The following is a 21,674-nucleotide window of genomic DNA, read 5'->3' on the forward strand; positions in this document are numbered from 1 at the left end:
GCTCCAACATACATATGTAACTTATGGATAGAAGGGTAAGCGCAGTACTTAGGTGCAAATGTGTACACCAGCTCTAAGGCTGGCATAAGTGTTCACACAAAAGTGCATATGCATGTACATATCTGGTTATACTAGTATTCCATACCAGAAAGTAGACACCTGCTTTCCTTTATAGAATAGTTTCCTACCACATGCCTTCCTGGCACCTAATTTTAGGCACCCTGTTACAGAATTGTGCTTCACAAGGGGGTAATTTTACAATGGATATGAGAATATTCAGATAGACTCTTAAAACTGCATGAATGTCTAAGGGGCCCTTTTACCAAACAGTGGTAAAAAAAAGGGAGGCATTAGTTTGCCCTTATGCGAGTCATTCCTAAGGCCATTTTACTGCTGGGGTAAAATGGCCAATTTTCTAATTTTTCATATTAGTAGCTAATTTTACCATGGCCAAGCGCTAATTTACACATGGCCATTAGCGTGTCAGCCTCTACCACCACCTATTTTGTAGATGGTAGAGATTCATGTGCTAAACCTGGAGGAGTAGCCTAGTGGTTAGTGCAGTGGATTTTGATCCTGGGTAAGTGGATTTGATACCCACTGCAGCTCCTTGTGACTCTGGGCAAGTCACTTAACCCTCCATTGCCCCAGGTACAAATAAGTACCTGTATATACTATGTAAACCGATTTGAATATAACTGCAAAAAAAAAAAAAAAACCACAGAAAGGCGGTATATCAAATCCCTTTCCCTAATCAGAATATGCCCACTTTCCTCCCCCAGCACTACAAAATACATTTTTGCCTATGTTTACTAAGGTGTGCTATAGGTGCATTAGTGTGGTTAACGTGTGTTAATGGTTAACACATGTTAAATGCTAACACACCCATAGAAATGTATAGGGGCATTAGCATTTAACATAGAGGAGTGGCCTAGTGGTTAGAGCACCAGTCTTGCAATCCAGAGGTGGCCAGTTCAAATCCCACTGCTGCTCCTTGTGATCTTGGGCAAGTCATTTAACCCTCCATTGCCTCAGGTACAAACTTAGATTGTGAGCCCTCCTGGGATAGAGAAATATCCAGTGTACCTGAATGTAACTCACCTTGAGCTACTATTGAAAAAGGTGTGAGCAAAATCTAAATTAATAATTAAAAACACTAACACACCTTAGTAAACATACCCCTTTATTTGTTAACACATGGGTAGCGTGCACACATCTCAAAATTACTGTGGGATACCTCAGCACACCCCACGGTAAGCCATTTTTTTGCTGCAGTAAGCTGGACAAGATCCTGGAAACCCAAATGCATTCTGTTTAAGCTTCTGGAGCTCTGAGAATTAAGGACATCTTCCTTTTACATCATAAGATGGAAGCCATGAAAAATTCATTAACAGAGAGGAACTTGGTTTTTTTAACTTTCTGGTTACAAGATGACTCTCAAGTGAAGTTTCATTGCTCAGATATTTTAAGGCGGTCTTGAGTATTATTAAATCTGAAGCTATTTCTGTGATCATTTGTTATTATATGACAAAGAATGTGTGTGTAGCTAATGAGAATTAGATTTTGATATTATAGCATCTCCTGACAGCCTGCATTTAATAGGCTTTCTAGAGACATCTTAAGATAATTTTTCTCAGAGAGCTATGTCTTAGACTCATTTATAGCTGAGATGGATAAATTAAATGTATTAAAAGCTTGATTTAAGAAAATGTATCTTTTATTTTGTGATCAGTGTATCCAGATTTTTCCTAGTGAATCTTGGGGCACCCAATTACGACAGAAAGCATTCCTTACTTGAAACGACACGTTTTAGTTGTGAGAACAGGCAAGCTGTGAACATTGCAGCTTGTCCATAGAGATTAAAAACACAATACTGAAGCATCACCCCTCATTGGCAGGAAAGTGGTTGGAGGACTCACATAGCTTAGAAGGAACATTGATCTGACTGCTAACTTAGGGCCCTATGAACCTTTATTTGTTTACTATAAGTGACATTGTCCTCTTATTATGTATCATCAGCAATGATATTCTCTTCATGCAATGCCTTTGAATGGGATAGTTTTGTGTATACCATGACAGGAATACACCTTAATTATAAGCCAGGGTAAGTTAGATATAATCTGTCACTCACATATACTGCTAGTGCTCACCTCAACATTTGTGTTGTGCCAAAGAAAGACTCCTGAAGTTTATAAGGTGTAATTTGTGCAGGCAACATATTGCCTGATTAAAAAGAACTTCTGAGTATATGTTTTATTAGTCTCTACATTTTTAGTCCCTGGGGATCTTCTTTTTTTTCTATACATTCAGACATCAACACCTTTAACCCTGGAATTAGATATGATGTGATATGCTAAATATGGGATCTAAGACATCCCTGACCCTATCCCCTGCCCCCACCGCTACTACTAGCTAGTATTCACAATTTACCCACTTCTTCATCCAAATCTGAAGAATAAAGAGGAGTTTGGACCCCATGAATTTGATAAGTAAGGAAAGTGGGACATCAGAGTCACTGATCCTGAGTGCCAACATAGCTGGAGAAGGAGAGGGTGGTAAGGAGGTTTTACATGTGTATTCCTCCTCCTCTTTGGATAAGAACTTTAATCTTTATCCGGCGGTGGCAATCAAGCCAGTTTGTTTCACCAAAAGGATTGGCCTCATCTTTTCCACCTAGGGAAGTCTCCAGTTTGGAATTAAGGAGGCTTATTTCTTGGATGCAAAATATTTTGACTAGTTCTTTAAACCAATTATGTAAATTTGCAGGGTATAGGATATCTAAATGGGCAATTTCTGATGGCTTACTTGGAAAGTGCCACCTGGAGATTCAAGATCAGAAAATAAGATAAATGAAATAGAATCAGTAAATGTACCATTAGTTCAGGGGAACACATTTTTCTGTAAGAAAGTTGAAACTCTAGAAAATAATTTGCATTACAATAACTTGAAATGTCTTACTTTCCCTTTTACTGATATGGTTTCAGCTCAACGCTAGGATTATCTCATAAATACATTGGGCATCTTGCCTGCTTTCTTATAGGGTATATTTTGTGCTAATTATGAACCTGGTTTTCATCTTAAATCTTGAGAAGAAGCAGACAAACTAGACCATTTTTATTTAAATAATCTGAATGTGATAGATATATTAGAAATTTCTACAGTGGAATCCTCTAATAAGTCTGCTCTTGTTGCTACTTGTATTTTTTTCTTGTGACAGAGAAATGGTTTGAAATTGTGCTTCCGTCGTTTGTGAAAACTACACTGCCTCTTTTCTTACATTGAGAAGGCAAGTCTTGTCACAGTTGTGCATGTTATGAAAACATCGACTGGGTTGGTCCATCCAGTCTGCCCAACAAGATAAACTCATTTTACATGGTATGCGATATGTATACCCGAGTTTGATTTGTCCTTGCCTTTCTCAGGGCACAGACTGTAGAAGTCTGCCCAGTACTGTTCTTGTACTAACATCGAAGCCCCTTAAAATTTACACTCCAGCCCATCTCTATCTAGTCAGTCACGATCAGGGCATAGACTGTAGAAGTCTGCCTAGCTCCCGTTTTGTTTCCCAATTACCAGCGTCGCCACCCAATCTCTGCTAAAGTTCCGTGGACCCATTCCTTCTCAACAGGATTCCTTTCTGTTTATCCATGCATGTTTGAATTCCATTACTGTTTTCATCTCCACTACCTCCCACTGGAGGGCATTCCAAGTATCCACCACCCTTTCCATGACATTACTCCTCTCTCTGCCCCCCCTTTAACCTCAATTCATGTCCTCCAGTACTACCACCTTCCCGTCTCCGGAAAAGGTTTGTTTGGGGATTAATGCCTTTCAAATATTTAAACGTTTGTATCAATCTTTGGTGAGACTTCATTTAAAGGATTATGTACAATTCTGGAGACCACACATTCAAAAAGATATAAACAAAGATGGAGTTGGTCCATGGGGTGGCTACTAAAATAGTCAGTGGCTCTGTATATGACCACAGACTTAGAGATCTTAGTATGTCTACTTTGGAAGAAACAAACTGAAAAAGGAAAAAAAACATACAAACTATGTACAAGTACCAACAAAGCAAAAAACAAAAAACAGTAGGGGTGGACCAAAAAAGGGTTGAGGAAACAGTTTTTATTGAGCACCACAGTTTACAGCTGTGATGCTCAATAAAGACTGTTTCCTCAACCCTTTTTGGCTGCAGGGTCTCTCTTGGTCCACCCCTAATTGTTTTTTGTTACTTTTGGAAGAAAGGCATAAGAACATAAGAATAGTCATACTGAGTTAGACCAATGGTCCATCTAGTCCAGTATCCCGCTTCCAACAGTGGCCAATTCAGGTAACAAGTACCTGGCAGAAACCCAAATAGTAGCAACATTCCATATTACTGATTCCAGAGCAAGCAGTGACTTCCCTCGTGTCTATCTCAAGGCAGCAGAGGGGAGATATGATAGAGACAGTTAAATATCTTCATGGCATATGTGCACAGGAGGCAAGTTTCTTTCAACTGAAAAGAAGCTCTGATATGAAGGGGCACAGAAGGTGAAACAGGTTAAACCCAGGAGTAATCTAAGGAAATTCTTCTCTATGGAAAGGGTGGTGGATGCTTAGAATGGCCTCCCAGTGGAGGAGGTATAAACAAAGAATGTATCTGAATTCAAGAAAGAATGGGACAAGCAGATAGGCTCTCTAAGGGTGAAGAAGAGATAATAGATGGTATAGATGGGCAGACTGGATGGGCTATATAGAGGGGCATAATGGAAAGATCGTCCAAGTACGAATTAGGACGTTCTTACGAAAACGCCCAAAAATAGACCTGTATAATGGAAAAATAGTGTGGGCGTTTTTCGATAATCGATTATCCCTGTAAGAAAACAATCAAATGACGAGCGCATAAGCGTGACTAAATTGGGCGCCCTAAGATGGTCGATTATTGCAGGTGCAAACGACCAAATCACGTGGTGTGTAAAATAATGTACAAAGGTGTATCGCAAGTACAGTACATGTTGTTCATGCCATCCGGGTACGGAAATATATGAGGAACGCATATATGTGTCAACTACAGACATATCATGCTGCTCCACCCATACTTTCATCATATGTGCCCATCTGAATGTCCGGATCTGCATGCACTGTACACCTACTGAACATGCAGTAAATGCATATTGTGTATATGTGAAAAGGGTCGGGTGGGGTGCGTCATACTCATCTATATAAGGCACGTTTCACACTCCTGCAGGCATGTGCACGTCAAAGACGTCTATGCTTACGAGGGCGTCCACGTGCTGATAGGGGCCATATATGGAATGGTCATCCATATATGGAGCTGTGCATGAAACGACGTCCCTCACGCAAGGTCGTCTATATAAGGCACTTCTTTTCCAACACGTGGAAAAATGGCACAACGGCGAGAGCCGAATTTTGGAGAGCAGGAGAGTTTGCTGCTCGTCAGGCTGTGCCTAAGGCACCGCCACACCCTCTTCATACAGCACCACCACCTGCCCCCCAGGCTGCAGGCCATGCGAGCCTGGTCCCGCATCCGGGAAAGGTTACAAAGGTAAGGTTATGGCCCAACCCCCCTCCCCTCCTGTACCTACACATATAACAGCTCCGTCATCAATGTTACCAGCAGTAACTGGAGTGTCCATGCAAGGATCATGAGTAATATAGGAACATGCACAATCACTAATAATTTGTATGTTATTTAAACGACCACCATTCCCACATCCCTACAAGAATGTATTTCGTTAGGTTAGTATCGTGACTATGCTATTAGTGTTATGTGAAACTTTCGTTAGTTATGTGAAGGCCACATTTTCCAACCCCTCTTTGCAGCCAGTGGGTTACAACGCCTCCGAATAGTGGAAGCATGAGACCAATGAAACCTATACCATACTTTATAACATGGTCATAATAACACATATAAAGTAGTTTAACAAGCATACATTATAATGTATACAAACGGTACTGTCTGGCCTCATGCCCACCTCTCTGGCATCATCTGCATAGGAACCAACTCGGTGGCTGCTGTGGGTGCTTGACCACCCCACCCCCAATATCAAATATGTATGGAGGGAGGGGTCATCTCCACTGGGGGTTCCACCCCCCAAAATGGTAAAAAGGTGGCTCCTATGATTCACTACCAATGGAGGTGCCCCCCCCCCCAACACTGTAGACCCTCTCTCTCTGGTATGTGAATAGCAAATGAATGTGTGCAGAGGACAAAAAGGACCAACACCCCTGACCCCTGCTCTACAAACTTATATCTTACAGACGCTTTGGAGTCCACCGGGACCTCGAGTCCCTAAGGAGGCGGTTCCGCCGGGTGAGGCGGGAGAGGCCCGACCTCATCCGGGCGGTGCGAAGGCACCTCAGGGCTCGCCGTAAGTATTCAAAAACAGGACACCTGTACACATTACTACATACATTTCATGAATAAAGCAAATGTGTTGTACAATATCACTTCCCATGTGCCTAATAGCCACCTAGTAATACCATATCTGTCCCAGATCAAGGATGCAGGTTGCAGGGGTTCTCCCATGAGCGTGCTTGCAACGTCCGACCATCCCCCCGAGATGAATGAGATGATATGCCACACTTTACTATTCCCCTTATTGTGGTGGCTGATTACTGTGTCCTGGTACAGCTGCCTGAGGCCCTACTTTTACTGCATGTTATGGCCTAAATCACATAAAAGAATTGTGCTCAACACCCTTCCCACTGCCCCCCCCCCCCCAATAACTCCTACAACAACTGCCCATCAACCCCTCGTTGCATCTCACAATGCAAACATGCTGGTCAGCAATGAATTTGGTATGGCCACATGTCCTGTGTGGTGTGTGTCAGAGGAGGGTCCAGGGTTCTGTTTCATGTCATCTGATGCAGCTCATTCCCCATGGGCATAGGCTACGCCTTACCACACCCTGCCCCATCCCCTGCCTCACGCCACCCAGCTACTGCACTATGCAAGCCATGGTGTATGCACTGATCTCAATCACACTCCTTTTACATACACAGGGCTCCACCAGCAGGAAGCTGAGCGGCAGGATGAGGAGGGCCACCACCTCCAGGAGGAGGAGGAGGAGCAGGAGGAGGAGGAGGAGCAGGAGGAGCAGGAGAAGGGGCACATGGAGGAGGAGGAGGAGCAGCAGCCAGGCCAGGAGGCGGGCCACCAGGAAGAAGAGGAGGAGGAGGACTCGGAGGAGGGAGTCCTCATCATAGATGAGGATCTGGACATTCATGAGGACCCCTCCCCACCTGCAGCTCCGTATCAGGCCTCTCCCTCCCCACATGCAGTGCCATCGCCTGGCCCACCTCCATCCCCTGGGCCAGCTTCTGTGTCCCCTGGCCCACCTCCATCCCCTGGGCCAGCTTCTGTGTCCCCTGGCCCACCTCCATCCCCTGGGCCATCTTCCGTGTCCCCTGGCCCACCTCCAGCCTTTGGCCCGGCTACTGTAGTGCGCCTCCTGCAGCAGCTGGTAGATGGCCAGCACCAGCTTATAGTTGGCCAGCAACAGCTGCTGCAGGAGGTGACAGCCCTACGGCAGGGCAATGAGCAGCTCCAGGGCCCACTAAGGGTACTGCTGGGGCTGCTCATTGCCCTGCTACAGAGGGCCTTACTAAGAGGGCGTGGCCGCCCTTAATTTAAATAGGGGGGGCCTGTTGGGGGTGTGGGGAGTGGGTGGGGGAGGGAATTGTTGGGGTTGTGTGTGTGGGGGGAGGGAAATGTTGGGGGTTCTGTGGGGGGTGGGGGAGGGAATTGTTGGGGTTGTGTGTGTGGGGGGAGGGAAATGTTGGGGGTTCTGTGGGGGGTGGGGGAGGGAATTGTTGGGGTTGTGTGGGGAGTTGTGGGGGGGAGGAGGGCATTGTTGGGGTTTATTTTGTAGGGGTGGGGGTGGGGGGAAATAAATGTTTTGTTACAATATAACTATCAGTGTGTGTGTGTGTGTTTGTCTCCCTTGTGCATTACATATCACCAAATGGTGCTGTTGAGTTGAGAGGAAGGAGGCAGCAATATGCATAGCATTAAATGTGCTGTGTGAATGAGAAGGTGATGTATGTCTGAGAATGTTGGCCATACAGAACGCCACCTGTTCATTCCAACCTGCATGGCCATATGTGCAGGGGGGTTGGGCCGGGGAGGCTGGATGGATATTTGTGTTCATGAATAAAAATGGCCAGCCAGCATCTCTCTCTCCCTTCCTCCCTCCCCTCCACCATACTGACCCACAATACAGAGTGCCATCAATAAGAGATTAATAGTGTACCACGTGTGATCTGCCAGGTACACACTTCCACATAACTCCAGGTACCACATACAAAGTGTTTGCTGTCTGATGGACACATATCCTTACCCACAAGCCACATTGGTGGGGGGGGGGGGGGGGGCCAAGAAGGACCTACAAACAGCTGGCTCATATTTTCACATTGAATACATCAGCTATGGTATATAATGCTGAGGAGCAAAAGGGAAACAATGGGAAACCCAATAGATGGATGGTTACTTCATCACAGTTGCAATGTAATACTTGTGTTAGGGAAGGGCACAAATAAAAATGGTGCTCATTATTTGCAGCTGTGATGACACTTTCTCCAGTAGTCGATCAAGGTGTGTTACATTCAAGTATTCTGGGTTTGTGTCAAACTTTGTCTCTGAAGTGACTTGCCTTAGGTGGGATTTGAACCAGCAACCTTATGATTATAAGGCTGGTGCTCTAACCACTAGGCCACAGCAGCCACCAGGTTTTAGCCACCACCAGTTACTTTGGGTTGGTACCTGTACACACACCCCTCTCCCTCACCACCACGTCATAGGCCTCAGTGGCACTACCTGTAGCCACCTCGATCATTTTGTCCAGGCTACCGATTAAAAACAATGTAATGTGCATGTTCCCTACCCTACTACCTATGGAGCAATTTAGGAAGGTGTTCCATAATGTGCTATACACATCCATTGCATTAATCATTCTCCCCTCCCCCGCCTATGGACCTTGAGAATGGGTGGCCACTTCATAAATGGGGACTGGGGTACACCACATAAACAAGGAAGATGGAAGCTACCGGGAACCAATACAGCACCTCCAACAGCTGGCCCACACCACTGAGGACCTGCCAACCCCACAGTACAGTGCACAGGAACCTGGTGAAAAGAGAGCTACCTAACATCTGACTCCAGACTACATACATACAGTGAATGCACACTCCTTGACTATGAGCACAAAGAGAAGAGGTGGCAGACAAACGAGAGCTTTCCATGAACGTCTGTTTCAAGACTGTGTAGTGCGCCTTTTATCTTCTGGAACATTAGCTGCACATCTCCCTGATTGAAATGACCCTTACCGAGGGGTGCTTGATTTGGGGTGAGTGTAGCAAATTCGTGGCCCCCACACACTGCCTGCTACAACCAGGCAGAGAGAATGGGAGAAAGGAAGGGAGCATCAGGGGATGTGGAAGAGAGGAAACGGAAGGCGTGGTGGCTGAGGGCCAACAATAATCCCCCCCCCCTAAATACACAGGTGTACCCAAGCATACATTGCTAAACACATACCTTCATATAAGTGAGGGTAAAACCCTGTAAATGATTATTACGAACAACCGGCAAGGTCTAAGTGCAGGGAATGGCAGGTAAAATGGCAATGAAGAAAGGGAAGGCAGGTGGAGACGCCCATACTTATCTACTCATAATCGAAACCATGTGTTCCTAATCGCTATCTGAGCTGGGCACGCTTAGGAATTATGTGTATAATTGAAAAACAAACGCCCATATCAGAATCGCCTATTCCCCCGTCTCAATGGGCGTTCTTGGCGCCTATATAAACGCCCACTCCGTATTTTCGAAAACCCCATTGGTACAATGCCACCACGCATGCCGCCGACCCGGAAGGGTAATTTTGTCGATGCAGAGGTGGAGCTCCTGGTGCATGAAATTGTACAGCGGCACCGGAGTCTGTTTGCTCCCACAGGGCAGAGGCTGGCAGCAACAGTAAAGCAGCGCGAATGGGAGGCAGTACGGGACAGCCTGAATGCTGTCTTCCATGCTGGGAGAGACGTGGAGGACTGCAAGAGGAAGTGGCGGAAGCTGAGGAGGGATGTTCGGAGGAAGGCGGGGGCCAATCCCCCAGGCAATGACACTGCCAACCTTACACCCATGGAGCTGATGGTGTACTCCCTCCTACCCCAGGAGGGCATCCACGGGATTGGCTCCCTGGACACCTCGGGCCAGGCTGAGGACTCAGGTAGGTGTTTCATTATGCAGTTGGGGTATCTGTTGTGCTGCAGTACACTTGTGTTATAGAAGTTGGGGTCAGGGGGAGGGAGGTGAGGAGTGGGGGGCAGGAGGAGGGAGGTAGGTGGGGGGGGGAGTATCTCTGGCTGTCTTTATGTATATTAACAGGCCACCTTTATGATGCTGTTGTGACCTGGTAACCCCTACTCACTAGCTCTCTACCCTTACTCCCTATCCCTACCGTTGTCATTGGGTTTCCTCTTACTTGTCCTGTGTGCCCATATTTATAGAATTAATTGTAAGCTCTATTTGAGTAGTGGTAGTGGTCATGTGTGTTATAGGAGCAAGCAGACAGGGTGGGTGCTGTGTGTGTGTGTGAGCACCCCCAATATTGAGGAAAGATCATGTAGCTGTGCAGGGAGGAGTGTTGGTCACTGGGCTTAGCACCCCCAATACTACTTTCCAGTTGGCTCCTATGGGTGTGTGTAGGTTACTACTGTGGCAGAACTCTGGGGGCCGTCCTTCCCTACTACTCCCTCCTATTTTCCCATTACCAAACTGTGCCTAGTTCCTCCTGTGACCTCTGTGCTCTACTGAGTGTGGGCCACATGCATTCAACTGAAGGAGCCTGTAATGGGGGTCATAAAGCAGTTCTATGCAGTTTAGCAAGTCAGTAGTAACACAACACATGCTGCAATGTTGTTCATTTTAACAATTATACAACTAACAGCTTGAGCACAACGTTGTGAGTGGTGTCCTTCTCTTGGCTGCTCATCCACCACCTCTACCCAGCTGCCTGCGGGCCTCTCTCTTTCGTACCCGTGTCAATTCCATTCCTCCTCACCATCTCTTTGCTGGGTCATCAGGTTGGGGGACATACCAATGTATATGAATGCTGAAAGACAAAAGTGGGTTATTTGCACCAACACTATTCCTCACTCTTGTGCTATACAGGTGAAGACTCAGAGGAGGCTGGCCCTAGTGGCCTGCAAGGCCAACGCCCTACACCATCCGTCCAGCCTCAACCTCCACAGCCTGCAGCACCAGCAGTCCAGCCTCCACCACCTGCACCAGCTGTGCATCCTCCGCGTCCACCACCACCTGCACCAGCTGTCCAGCCTCTACCACCACCAGCTGTCCAGCCTCTGCCACCACCACCACCACCACCTGCACCAGCTGTCCAGCCTCTGCCACCACCACCACCACCTGCAGCAGCTGTCCAGCCTCTGCCACCACCACCACCAGCTGCACAGCCTCTGCCACCACCACCACCACCACCTGCACCAGCAGAGGCTGCACCTCCAGCACCGGAGGACTTTGGTGAGGAGGAGGAGGGCCCAGCTCCCCGCCAGAGGCCATCTGGCCAAAGGAGGCAACTCCTGTGGCTGGCCACGGAACTACTCCGCCACAACGTGCGCTTGGAGGAGTACCGCCAGCAGAAACTGGAGCTGCAGCACCAAGCACTGGAGGCACAGCAGCGAGCACACCAGGAACTCCTCCAGGCGCAACGTGAAGGCCACCAGGAGGTGCTCCAGCAACTGAGACGGCTGGAGCAGAGCATCCAACACCTGCACCCTCAGGGCACCGTGCCTACTCCAGCCCCCGTGCTGCTGGAGCAGCCCCTGCCATCAACATCCTCCTCCTCCACTGACCACCAGCAACCACCAGCTAAGAGGTGGGCATTGCGATCCTCAGCCTCTGCACCCACTCCTGCAGCACCCGCCAAATCTGCTGCTCCCATTCTGGGTCCTGTGGCCAGACCACTAGAACCAAGAAGGTGGCCCGATTTCCACGGTGCAGCCGAAGCCGCAGGCTGCCGTGGGGATAGGGAAGAGGACACTGGGAGCAGCAGCTCAGAAGAGACTTCCCATGCAGCACCAGCTGCAAAGGAAGGGCGTGGGAGGGGTAGGAGGGGACGGGGGAAGGGAAGGGGAAAATGATGGGACATGCTGTAGGGTGAGGGTTGGTGGGAGGGGGGTGGTGGTGGTGGGCTTGAACAAACACATATGCACTGTATGTAAAAAATAAATGTTCACTTACATTCACCTAAGACTTGTTTCAATGAGTCTTTGTCTTGCTCTTACGCCAAGCTGGTAGGCATTGAGCTCTGCTCTGTGGGCTGGGGGTGGAGGGGGCTCCTCTTCCAGCTCATCTGGGGCCTCTTCTGGTGGTGGCTGTGGCTCCTCTGGGAGAGGCTGTCCTCTGCGCTGGGCCAAATTGTGTAACATACAGCACGCCACAAAGATCTTGGCCACCTTTTCTGGACTGTAGAGCAGCTCTCCTCCAGACCGGTCCAGACAGCGGAAGCGGTTTTTCAATAAACCAAAGGTGCGCTCAATGATCCCCCGGGTGCTGCGATGTTTCCTGTTGTAGGTTTCTTCTGGCCCTGGTTGTGGGTGGATCAGGGGGGTCATAAGCCATGTCCTCTGCGGGTAGCCTCGGTCACCTTTGCAGAAAAGCAGAATGAGATAGATGAGTGTGTATCGCTTGGAGCAGGTACATGGCGGGCGGGGGGATTTGGATAGTGGGTTGTGGTGGAGGAAGCCAGGGCGGAGGGTTGCCCAGTGGAGGAGGTCTAGTATGGGTGGTACATGCATGTTGCACTTACCTAGTAGCCATCCACCAATGAACTCCCCTCGCTGGAACCTGCGGAAGATGCCCGAGTGCTGTAGGATGTAGGCATCGTGGCTGGAGCCGGGGTACCTGGCACACACGTCTAATATTTCCCCCTTGGCATCACATACAACTTGCATGTTCATAGAATGAAATGCCTTCCTATTTCTGTAGGTGGCTTCGTGTGCCCGGGGGGGGTCTGAGGGCTACGTGTGTGCAGTCTATCACACTGATGACCGAGGGGAATCTAGCAACAGCATAGAAGGCGGCCATGTTGTTGTGCAGGGCCTGGGGGGTGGTGGGGAAAGTGATGTAGTGTGAGGTGTGAGTTATGAAGGCATCCAGGAACTGGGTGAGACAGTGTGAAATAGAAGCCTGGGTGAGGCCTGTGTTAGCAGCTAATACGGATTGAAAACTGCCAGTGGCCAGGACAGAGAGAGCGGAAGTGATTTTGAGGTGGGCAGGGATGGGGTTATTCCTACGTGTCTGGGGCTGAAGGAGGGGTGTCAGCTGCTCACACAGCTGACGAATAGTGGCCCTATCAAACCTGAACCTTGTTAGACACTGCTGGTCAGTGAGTTGTAGGAAGGTGGTGCGGGGCCTAAACACTCGGGGCCGTGAATACCTCCTGCGGTGGGTGGCCTCTTCGTGTAGCATGCATGCCACAAGTGCATTAAGTGCATCCATATCCCCACCACCAGTGCAAGTATTAGGACTAGTAGTCAAACAAACAGCAACACACACAGATCTTTCACTTCCAGCCACCACACCCTCTGGCCACTCACTCGCCAAACAGTACAGGCACACAGAGACAAACGGAGGTCAGGGAATAGAGTATACACGTGGGAAGAGTGAATGGGGAGGGATAGGGGGAGGGGAAGGGGGCGATGGAGCAAAGGAGTAGGAGTAAGGAACGGTGAAAGGGTATGACACAAAAAGAGGCAGGGCACACAGACGACCGTCACAGGTACTCAACACGCTCGGCTTTCTCTCTGCAACCACCACTTCAGCTCTTCCACCAACAATATCGCCACTCTCCAACTACACACAATCACTAATGGGTCTAAAGACGCTTTCCCCCTTGCTCTGGTCGCTTTTATTTCGGGTCCATCATATTACGCCCATCTTCCCGCTCAACCAGAGCCATTTCGCTATTCGTTATACGTTGTACCCGTCCACGTCGTATCACCGCCCCTAACACGCCCCCGACACGCCTCTTATTTGGGCGTTTTTACGTCCACGTACGAGCGACACGGACGCACTGAAACATTGCTTTCGATTATATGGATTTACTCGTTTTTGTGAGATTAACGTCCATCTCCCGATTTAGGTCGGAACTTGGGCGTTTTTCTCGTTCGATTATAAGCAGGATAGTCTTTATCTGCCATCATTTTCTATGTCTTTTTTTTCTTGTACCTTACTAGACTGTGCATTGCTCAATGGTGTCAGTGTTTTTGATGGGACACTGTTTATTCAATGGCAGTAAGTCAACTGTATACCATTTCTACTTAAAGTGGACTCAAGAAGCATTGACACTAACATCACTATAGTTGCTGCCAGAGGACTATGCCTAAGGAAGTTCATGGTTGCCAGTGAGGCACTGAATGGAAGATTTGCTTATGTTCCAGACATTTGTGGCATGAGTAGTTTTTAATTTACTTTATTGAAATAATATTAGTTCAGCTCCGGTGTGCGCCATTTCCAAAACTATGAAAAATCAGTCTGTATTTTTTAACATAATGCTAACCAAACAATAATCAAGCAGTGCCGTGCGCTACTTGGTTAATACAGGGTTAGCGGGGGGAGGGGGGGCCTTACCGCCACCTCAGCGGGTAGCGGTAAGAGCTCCCCCTCGCATGGCCATGTGGAAAGAGCAATGTTACTACATGGCCATGGCTATTTTCAGCCTTTTTTACCCACTGCTGTAAAAAGGGCCTCAGAGCCCTCCCCAGACCAATCTGATCACTCAATGACCATCTGCCCTTCCGGAAATCACTAAAAACCCATCTGTTCAGGCAAGCCTACCCAAATGACCCAGATTAATTCCTATGTACCTATCTATCCATCACATATCCAGGAGACAACGATAATGACCTAGACTACATCTCCCACCACATCTCCTCTGCCTATTCCTTGCTCTATCACCTTTCGCCTCACCAACCCCTCCCCTAATGCTCACCTACCCTTGCTCTCACCTCTCCTACTCCCTTCACTCTTGCCCATCCCCTTCCGCCTCATCTACCCCTCCAGTTGCTCACTTACCCGTGCTCATCCTTCTAGTACTCCCCTCATCCTTGCAGCTCTACATTCTTATCTCTTTTATTACTCCGATAACGCCCAACTTATTTCTCTTCATCAATACTTTGTAATCCCAATTACTATGTAAGCTGCATTGAACCTGCTTTGAGTGGGAAAGCGAGGGGTACAAATGTAATAAATAAAAAATGGCTCCACTGCTAACAAAGGGCCCTTTTTACTGCAGTTTGGTAAAAGCCCCCTTCCCCCCCAGTTAGTTATTTAGGTACCATTTTGAATATAGCTGGTACCTATATAACTGATAGTGGCAAGGTTATACCCAAATATTCTGTGCTGGATAGAATTCAGATATTGGTGCTAAATAGCCAGGTATTAAAAAAAAAAAACAGTGGCAGCTGGCATTTAAATCAAATGCTGATTGCTGTGGCTGATTATCAGGGGGAATGAGTTTTTTGCTTTGGTCTTTATTAAAGAGGATTTTGGGGAGATATCTACACTGGAAATAATCTTTATAGGTGATAATTCTGAGGAACTGAGACAAGTATCTGTAAAACGAAGGTGTAATAGGACAAAAGGTAGAAAATATATGTTCAAGTTTGAATGCATGAATATTTTTAAGCTAACACCTATTTTAGTTAAGTTGAACTAATTTAGGGGCCCTTTTACAAAGAGGTAGTAAGCCTAATATGGGCTTACCGCTTGCTAAAAAGGAAGTACCATTGGGCTACCGCAGCAGCCCAAAGGTAGTTCCCACCCCCAGTGTGCCATCATATCTGGCACTAAAAAAATATATTAATTTTTATAGTGTTGGTGTGTACCTGACGATAATCAGGCAGTGCCGTGGGCTGTCCGGTTACCACTGGGTTAGCAGGGGAGCCCTTACCGCCACCTCAATGGGTAGCGGTAAGGGCTCCCCTCAAAATGGCAGATCGGCAAGTTTGCCTAGTATGCCATTACCCTTGCACCAGTCCTGTATTAATCTGATAATACGAAAACTGAATGATGATACTGTTTTATTTAGACTAATATAGTCAGGAAAAAACCCTTCCTCGTTGCCTCATTCACCACCCAAGCTCAACAGGATGATATTCTGTTGCTTCTTTTTCCCTTCTGAGCTCATTGTAATTCTGTCTGTTCCTTGCTTAGACCTGGCAAGACACCACTGTCTCTTCTGCTTTATTTTCCCCTGCCTCGCCCATGTGGGATTCAGCTGCCTCCTCCCCCACTTTCCACTTGCTTGTAATCATTACAAAATGTAGGCTTTTGGAAATGCATACCCCCCCCCAAAAAAAAACCCCCCACAACTTAAATTGGGTCAAAAGGCATTTTAAAATATATAAACAGAATTAAAGATAATATTTTGATTGTATACAATGTATTATACAGTAGGTAAAGACGATGAGGGTAGAGGATAGCATAATAGTATTTGAAAAGTGAAAAGGGACATATACATGTGCTACAATATCTTATTTCTGGACTTTGTAAGTTGTAAGCCTGAAGGTTTCATGCTCTGCCTGTTTGACTCATGCATCCTATTATGATAAGTCAGTGAAACCAGTGGCTCATATATTTCATAATGTACCTGAAGGAGTTCCCATATAAAAGGTGGTCAATGTATATATGTTAAAAATTAAGCACTGAATCCCATAATGATTTATAGGGGATGTTATCAACATGGCTATCATTAAGACAGATTATTTTATCACAAGTTGTACTATTTTAACATAGGGTCTCATTGCATAAAATGGGATCTTGGGCTAAAATAGAATGACCTATGGTAAAATAACCCATTTTAATGGTAGCCCACACTAAAAGTTCTCCACTCCTTAACTATATTTGTCTCATATATCCAAAGAAAAGTATTTGCTGTCATACACAATGCTCTGAAATGTTTATTGTGATAAAGAAGCAAAATGTCCCTACTCTACTGTTATATGGCAGGATAACATGCCATTATAGATGTCAATTTATAAAGAAACACCTCTTTCCTACCTACACATAGTATTGCTCAATGATAAATGAATTTTAGAATAGATAATGAAATGCACTGTAAAAGAAATTAAACCAATAAATACTTGAAAGAATATACATTTGTACATTATAATTTCACCAGATTACACTGAGGAGAAGCACTCAGAAAAATATGTGAATGTTGTATTAATGTTGGGAAAGAAATGCATCACAGTTAATTGGAAATCTTTATAAAACTTTCAATGAAACAATAATTCAACAAGATGAAAACTATTCTTCTATAGAGAAAGCACAGAACCAATGAAAACCATCGTCTGACTTCTTGACAATTTTAGAATCCCTGTTAAAATATTCTGCATCATGGAAATTTTTAAAGAAATGTATTAGACCATTACATACTAAAAATGTCTAAGGATTAAAACATCATTTTATAATACTAATATGGTGAAAAATGTCTCATTTCCGACACTGTTACATGATTTTAAGGGTTCTTTAGAGCATGAGAACTTTCTGATTGGTAGTAAAGATTAAATTGTCCACCAGAATGGTCTGTTGAAAGATGAAAATAGGTTGCTGTCGAGGCAGCATTTAGAGACACTTCAGGAGAAAGTCACAGCTGTCACATAAATGTGATACTTTGGGGGTAATTCTTTAATAGGTTGTAGCACCTATTCCATAAAGGAACGTAGGACGTTACTTTCATTTAAAGAAAAGCTAGTGCAGCAACCAAGACATATGTCTATAATTCAGACATGAACGCTTAGTTCTGCCATAGAGATGATGAAAGGGCTTGTGTCTAAATGCTGGATATACATGCATAACATATACTGTTCTATAAGTTAGCCACATGATCCCAAATTCTGTAAATGGTACCTGAAGTTATGTGCACTGATTTGGGTGCATGCCCAAATTATGTGCACAACTTAATTGATCAACAAGACAATATGTGCTGATAATTGGTATTTAACACAAATTGGCAATAGAAGAATTTACACACACATCCTAAATCCTATCACATGTAACTATTTGGGGGTGTGGTTAGGGGCATTCCTGGGAGCATTCCCAGATTTTATGTGTGTTGATATAGAATCAACCCAAACTGTGCCTAACCTAGGGGCCCTTTTACAAAGCGGTGGTAAGCCCAATGCGGGCTTACTGCTCGCTAAAAGGGAAGTACTGCCGGGCTACTGCAGTGGGTGTGTTCTGTGCTAATTGATTAACTGATTAGTGTGTGCTTAGCACGTAAGCCCTTACCGTCTACATAATGGGTGGCAGTAGGGGCTCATGCACTAACACCCATGTGCTAAAGGCAAAATTAGCATATAGTCATTAATAAGAAAAATAGAAAAATCAGCCATTTTATCCCAGCAGTAAAAATGGCCTTAGTATGTGGGAATGACCCACATAAGGCTGCACTAAGGCCACTTTTTACTGCTGTCTGGTAAAAGGATCCTTTTCAGGCTCATTTTCAAAAGAGAAGGGCGTCCAAAAAGCGACACAAAAGGCACACGGGTGTCCCTATGAAAGCAGGTTGCCCAAATCCAACAATCGAAACAGGGCCATAAGGATGTCCTCAGCGCGAGGACGCCCATCTATGGTTGTGCCCACAGGGGGCATGTTATGGGCGGCATTACGAGATGGGCGTCTCCAACATATAACGGCTAGCAAAATGGTTTCACATGGGTGGGAACATGGGTGTCCTTAGTTAGACCTGAAATAAAAGCGACCAGGGTAAGGGGGAAGTCATCTTTAGATCCATTAGTGATTTTGTGGAGTTGGAGAGTGGCGAGAGCGTTGTTGGGAGAGAAAGCTGAATCGTTGTTTGAAGAGAATGCTGAGAGTTTGTTCAGTACCTGTTACCTTTGTCTGTGTGCCGTAGTCGGAATGTTTTCACCCTCACCTGCCTCATTTGTGTTTTACCTTTTTAGCTTTTCCTACCCCTTCTAGCCCCCAAACCCAGACACCACTACTCCTTCCTCTATCTCCCCCATCCCCTCCCCCTCTCCCTCTCCATTCACTGTCCCCAAGTTCATATATCATTCCCTTACCTGCTTGTAGTCTCTGTTTGTCTCTTTGTCCTGTGTATTGCTGCAGTGTGTTTGTGAAGACTGCTTGGAGAGTGAGTGGCTAGAGGGTGTGGCAGGAGAGTTTGTAGTGGGTCAGAGTGTGCTTGCTGTGTGTGACCGCATTGTTTGTCGGTGGTAGGAGAGTGAGTGTCAGCTTCTGTTTGTTGCTGCTGTGTTTCACCAAGTTGGTAGGGAGAGGTGAGCACTGGTGTCACTGCATTGCACCTATAGTGTGGGGAAATAGAGGCACTAAATGCACAGGTGGCTTACATATTGGAGGAAGAGGGGAGGCACTGCAGGAGGTAATCACACCCCAGAGTTTTCAGGCCCTGTAGCAGTTTCCTAGACCTCACTGACCTGCAGTTTCTCACTAGGTACCGGTTTGATAGGGCTGCCATTCAGCACCTTTGTGACCAACTCAAACCCCTCCTGCAGCCCAGGACCCGTAGGAGGAGTGGCCTAGTGGTTAGGGTGGTGGACTTTGGTCCTGGGGAACTGAGGAACTGAGTTCAATTCCCGGCACAGGCAGCGCCTTGTGACTCTGGGCAAGTCACTTAACCCTCTGTTGCCTGCCGCATTGAGCCTGCCATGAGTGGGAAAGCACGGGGTACAAATGTAACAAACAAAAAAAAACCATTCCTGTGCACCTAAAGATCACTGCTTCTTTCTCTTTTCTGGCCACTGGGAGTTTCCAGTCTGTCTTATCTATGAACACGGGTCTCACCCAGGCTTCCATTTCTAACTTTCTCACCCAGTTCCTTGATGCCTTCCTTACCCACACCTCTGAGTACATCACCTTCCCCACCACCCCCAGGCCCTGCAGAACAACATGGCTGACTTCTACTCTGCAGCTTGCTTCCCCTCGGTCATAGGCGCCATTGACTGCACATATGTCGCACTCAGATCCCCCCCCCCCCCCCCCCCGGGTATGAGAGGCCACTTATAGGAACAGGGAAGCTTTCCACTTACTCAATATGCAAGTTGTGTGTGACGCCCAGGGGAAATTCTATATATTGCAGCACTCAGGAATCTTCCGCAGGTTTGACCGAGGGGAGATCACCGGCGGATGGCTCCTAGGTAAGTGCAGCATGGATCTGCCCAAACTATACCTCCTCCACCGGGCAACCCTCAGCACTGTCTCCCTTCAGCTCACTCCACAAGCCACTATCCCCCACCCTCCACAAGGTACCCACTCCAAACAATACACACTCATCTTTCTCATTCTGCTTCTCCCCAAAGGTGACAGAGGCTACCCACAGTGGAGTTGGCTCATGACCCCCATAGTGCACCCACAAACAGGGTCAGAGGAGAACTACAACAGTAGACATCGGACTACCCGTGGCATCATCAAGCACACCTTTGGACAACTTAAGAGCAGGTTCCGATGTCTGGACCGTTTTGGAGGAGAGCTCCTGTACAGCCCCCAAAAGGTGTCAAAGATATTCCTGGCCTGCTGCATGCTACATAATTTGGCAATGCACAGAGGACTGGCCCTCCCAGAAGAGCCACAGCAGCCGGCCCCAGATGAACAGGATGAGGAGCCCCCTCCACCTCCCGCCCACATAGCAGAGTGCATACCAGCTGGGGGTCAGAGAAAGGCAAAGAGTGATCGAGACAAGTTTTGTGTGAGACTAAGTTGACATTTATTTCTATCACGTAGTACTTACACACCACCACCACCTCCCCTCCCACCACCATCACCCGCTCTGTGCATATTCCCCTCCCTCCCTCACCCCCCCCCCAGCATGTCCCATCACTTTCCCCACCCCCTCCCCTAGCCCCGTCCCCATTCCCTCCTACCCCTCCCACCGTGTCCTTTTGCAGCTGGTGCTGCAGGGGAACTCTGTTGAGAGTCCTCCTCTGATGAGCTCCCACTCTCCTCCTATGTGTCCACAAGGCAGCCTGCTGCCTCAGCTGCCCTGTGGAAGTCTGGCCACCTTGCGGTCTGTGGCTTGCCCTGCAACCTGGGCACAGGACCCAGAAGGGGAGCTGGTGTGGTGGCTGCTAGACCAGTGGCTGTGGAGGCTGAGGATCTCAAGCTCCTCTTCTTAGCGGGTGGTTGCCATGCAGTGGTGGAAGTAGACGCCACTTGTTGCTGCATCAGGGCTGTACTAGGTGCTTTCAGGTCACGGCGTAGGCCCTCGATGCTGTGCTCCAGCCATTGGAGCTGCTGTACCACTTCATGTTGGGCCTGTACTGCCTCCTGTTGCACCTGGAGCGCTTCCTGTTGCAGTTCCAATTTCTGGCGCTGGTAATCTTCCATGTGCACATTCTGGCCAAGCAATTGTGTGGTGAGACGCAGTAGCTGCCTCCTTTGGCTGGCTGGCCTCTGCTGAGGATGTGCCCCCCCCCCCCCCTTCTGCATCTTCTTCTTCTTCTGTGCCACCATCGGCAAAGGCTGTGGGTGGTGGAGGGAGAGCCGGTGCTGCTGCTGCTGGGTCCTGTGGTTCCACCCCATGGTCCTGTGTGCTTTCTTGTGCAGGCCCACTGGTTTGCTGCTCTGTGTGCTGGGGCTGGTGGCCACTAGGGCAAGTTTCTTCCTCTGACTG

The sequence above is a fragment of the Microcaecilia unicolor genome, chromosome 10, assembly GCF_901765095.1.
Source record: "Microcaecilia unicolor chromosome 10, aMicUni1.1, whole genome shotgun sequence".
Lineage (NCBI taxonomy): Eukaryota > Metazoa > Chordata > Amphibia > Gymnophiona > Siphonopidae > Microcaecilia > Microcaecilia unicolor.